The sequence below is a fragment of the Chiloscyllium plagiosum genome, chromosome 26 (assembly GCF_004010195.1).
Source record: "Chiloscyllium plagiosum isolate BGI_BamShark_2017 chromosome 26, ASM401019v2, whole genome shotgun sequence".
In the NCBI taxonomy this organism is placed as follows: Eukaryota; Metazoa; Chordata; class Chondrichthyes; order Orectolobiformes; family Hemiscylliidae; genus Chiloscyllium; species Chiloscyllium plagiosum.
In genome coordinates, this window is record NC_057735.1 from 7,551,223 (window position 1) to 7,556,006 (window position 4,784).

The window sequence follows — 4,784 nt, forward strand, 5'->3', positions numbered from 1 at the left end:
CCAACATGTTCAATTGTCTCAAAGCCCTTTCAGTATTTCAGAGCTCACTTTCATAATAGAAGCATATATCTCATAGCTTTTTGTTTTTCATACTTTCCCTTAAACATTTTTAAAACACAGTTCATTTAGATATTTTCCAAACTAGTTAATCTCACAATTATTAAGGATTAAAGAATAAAAGTAGACAGACATCAGGATCCATGCTGAGATTTTTTTCAAAAATAAAAGCACATATTGCAAGTATTATTATATTTTTGTTCACCACAATTAATATCACTTTAACCCCTTTAAGTTTTTTTCATTCATTCACAAGATGCAGGTCTCATCAGCGGGGCCAATATTTATTGCCCATCCTCAAGAGTCAATCAAATTGCTGTGGGTCTGGAGTTTCATGTAGGGGGACAGCATCCTTCCCTAAAGGGCATTAGTGAACCAGATGGGTTTTAGCTGACAATTAGCAATAGGTTCATGGTCATCAATAAAAGCTTAATTTTAGATTTTTTTATTGAACCCAAATTCTACCATCTGCTGTGGTGGGCTTTGAATCCAGATCACCAGAACATTATCTGATTCTCTGGATTACCAGTCCAGTGATAACACTACTAGACCACCATCTCCCAAACTATTAATCTATTAATAGTTTTAACTTTAAATTATGTTAAAGCATTTATATCCTTTCAAAGATAATTCCCTCATGAAAGTAAATATTAATTGTCCATTCCTAATTGCTCTCAAATACAGTGGCATGCTCAGTCATTTCAGAGAGAAGGTAACAGTCAACCACAATGCTGTGGGTCTGGAGTCCCCTGTAGACCAGGCCATTTAAGGATGTCAGTTTTCCTTCCTTAAGGACATTAGTGAACCAGGTGGCTTTTTATAACAATTGATGATAATTTCATGGTCACTGTCACTGATGCGAGCTTTATAATCCAGATTTACAAACTGAAATTAAAATTTCATCAGCTGTCATGGTAATAATGCCAACCCATACTACTCGCCTAGATCTTTGGAATACTAGCCCAGTGGTATTGCAACTATGTAACCAACTTTCCATGGCGGTAAATGTTGGGTGATCTTGTGTGGTGGATGTAAAGGCAATGAATCATGGGTGGGGTTGTGGTTGGTACCACAAAGGCATAGGAGTTATAATCAGATATGAGGAGGAGAGTGGTATGGGTTGGCATGAAGGGTGTGAAGGGTGGGTAGAGGGCATTATTTTGACATTGGGTAGTTCAGTTGGTTAGTGCGGCCTAGGAAACCATGAAGGATCAAAGGGGTGACTGGAAACATGAGATGCCATCAATTGGCATGAACAAGTCATGTGTGGGTGATGCGGCGTGAGAGCTGGAGGACTATTTATTACAAGTGGACCCAAATCCTGGAGCACAGAGATGGGTCCATTACCCAGTCCTTCATGACACCCAGCAGCCCTTGTGCCTGGCAAAGCGCCCATTCCAGAGTCAGCAGGCCTGCATCCTGTTAGTACCTGTCCCACAGAAAGAACATCCAAATATCCGAGCTTCTTTCTCTAGAGTCATGAGTCCAAATAATCCTGCAATATTACAATTCTGCCTGAAACCAGTGACCAGCACTGAGGATTTCCAATGCTGTAAGAGAAGCTATTGGCCAGATTAAACACTAAACTGATTGTCCATCCACTGCGCTCCCCAGTCAGGCAGATCTGTCAGATTCCATGGTGCTGTTCAAAGAAGATTGTGGTTTTAGAGTAAGTCTTCATCCCTCAATCCACGGCAAAAGAAAACTGACTGGTAATTTATATCATTGAGTTTTGTGAGATATTACTGTGTGCAAATTGACTTCTGACAATTCCCGTAAAACAATCACAGTGACACTTCACTTGTGAAGCAGTTTGCTTTTTCCTGGGATTGGAAAAGGCACTGTATAAATGCAAATCAGGTTGTCATTTTTGAAATAAATGATTCCCTCAAAACTCTCCTGAGACAACTATCTGAGTGGTGACTGTTCTGTAACATGGATTATAATTACTACTAGGACTTCATTGTGCCCATTGCCAGTGAGTAATGTTTCCTGTTACTATTGTAAGGCCAGAAAACTGACTCAACAAGTGAGAACTGAGCACTTTACTAAGTATTTTCTAATCAACCTGTCATTATACCCCAAAATGTGACTTGAATCACTACTACTTGGATACTATGACTGCATATAATGGCCCTTGAGAATTGTTACTATTAACTGCTGGTTCTTCAATGTGTTCATGTGACTATTATTTTAATAGCAGTATTCATTTAACAGAGAAAAGCCAGACAAATATGTATTAAATGCTTGATCACTAACATTGACAGCAATTATTCCTGGTCTACCATTTCCCTGTCTGTTCAATGACAGGACTGTGAATACTTATCTCCACAACTGTATATTTCCTGGTGGTAGCAAAGCCCAGTTCTTTGACTGAAAGTTTCATTTAATTTATACAGGGCAATGAAATAGATCATAGCCACCAACCTGAACCCTTTGACTGGCACAATAGTAACTCTCCACTCTCAGAGACAGAAAGTTATTAGAAATGTTTGAGAAAAATGAGTGATTGCCAGGTATTTGCATCTCCTCATGCAACCACACGGGGAAAATTTCACAGGAATTAAATCATCCAAATCCATTGTATCAGCCGTGCGTATAGCAGAGATTTCTTGTTTTAAAGGTGAAATCTTAAAGGGGTCTCGACAGGGCAGATGTGGAGGGATGTGTCTTCATGTGAAATAATCTAGAACTTGGTGTCATTAGAAAAATCAGAGGTGACTCACTTAAACCACAGATAAGGTGAATTTGTTTTCTCTCTGTGGGACATGAGAGGTTAAAACTCTCTTCCTAGGAAAATAATGGAAGCAGAGTCCTTTAACATTTTTGAGACAGGGTAGATTGATTCTTGCTAAGCAAAGGAACAAAACGTTACCAAGGGAAAGTGAAAATATAGATTTGAAGTTATAATGAGAGCAACCATGATCTTATTCAATTGGAGAGCAGGCTTAAGGAACTGAATATTTAGATTAGAGTGGTGCTGGAAAAGCACAGCAGTTCAGGCAGCATCCAAGGAGCAGTAAAATCGATGTTTCGGGCAAAAGCCCTTCATCAGGAATATAGGCAGAGTGCCTGAAGGGTGGAAAGATAAATGAGAGGAGGGTGGGGGTGGGGAGAAAGTAGCAAAGAGTACAATAGGTGACTGGGGGAGGGGATGAAGGTGATAGGTCAGGGAGGAGGATGGAGTGGATAAGTGGAAAAGAAGATAGGCAGGTAAGACAAGTCATGGGGACAGTGCTGAGCTGGAAGTTTGGAGCTGGGGGAATGGGAAATGAGGAAACTGGTAAAGTCCACATTGATGCCCTGGGGTTGAAGTGTTCCAAGGCGGAAGATGAGGCGATCTTCCTCCAGGTGTCGGGTGGTGAGGGAGTGGCGGTGAAGGAGGCCCAGGACCTCCATGTCCTGGGCTGAGCGGGAGGGGGAGTTGAAATGTTGGGCCACAGGGCAGTGTGGTTGATTGGTGCAGGTGTCCCAGAGATGTTCCCTAAAGTGCTCTGCTAGGAGGCGTCCAGTCTCCTCAATGTAGAGGAGATTGCATCGGGAGCAACGGATACAATGAATGATATTGGTGGATGTGCAAGTAAAACTTTGATGGATGTGGAAGGCTCCTTTGGGGCCTTGGATGGAGGTGAGGGAGGAGGTGTGGGCGCAGGTCATCTCTCCATCTCCATTAATGACGACACCTTAAATTTACCTGGACCATCTCTGACACCTCCCTCCCCTTCCTGGACCTCTCCATCTCCATTAATGATGACTGACTTGACACCAACATTTTTTACAAACTCACCGACTCCCACAGCTACCTGTATTACACCTCTTCCCACCCTACCTCCTGCAAAAATGCCATCTCCTATTCCCAATTCCTCCGCCTCCGCCGTATCTGCTCCCAGGAGGACCAGTTCCACCACAGAACACACCAGATGGCCTCCTTCTTTAGAGACCGCAATTTCCCATCCCACGTGGTTAAAGATGCCCTCCAACGCATCTCGTCCACATCCTGCACCTCCGCCCTCAGACCCCACCCCTCCAACCGTAACAAGGACTGAACCCCCCAGGTGCTCACCTTCCATCCTACAAACCTTTGCATAAACCAAATCATCCGCCGACATTTCCGCCACCTCCAAACGGACCCCACCACCCGGGATATAATTCCCTCTCCACCCCTTTCCGCCTTCCGCAAAGACCGTTCCCTTCGTGACTACCTGGTCAAGCCCACGCCCCCAACAACCCACCCTCCTGTCCTGGCACCTTCCCCTGCCACTGCAGGAATTGCAAAACCTGCACCCACACCTCCTCCCTCACCTCCTCCCTCACCTCCATCCAAAGCCCTAAAGGAGCCTTCCACATCCATCAAAGTTTTACCTGCACATCCACCAATATCATTTATTGTATCCGTTGCTCCCAAAGTGGTCTCCTCTACATTGGGAAGACTGGACGCCTCCTAGCAGAGTGCTTTAGGGAACATCTCTGGGATGCCCACGTCAATCAACCACACCGCCCTGTGGCCCAACATTTCAACTCTCCCTCCCACTCTGCCGAGGACATGCAGATCCTGGGCCTCCTTCACCGCCACTCCCTCACCACCCGACACCTGGAGGAAGAATGCCTCATCTTCCGCCTCAGAACACTTCAACCCCAGGGCATCAATGTGGACTTCAACAGTTTCCTCATTTCCCCTTTCCCCACCTCACCCTAGTTCCAAACTTCCAGCTCAGCACTGTCCCCAT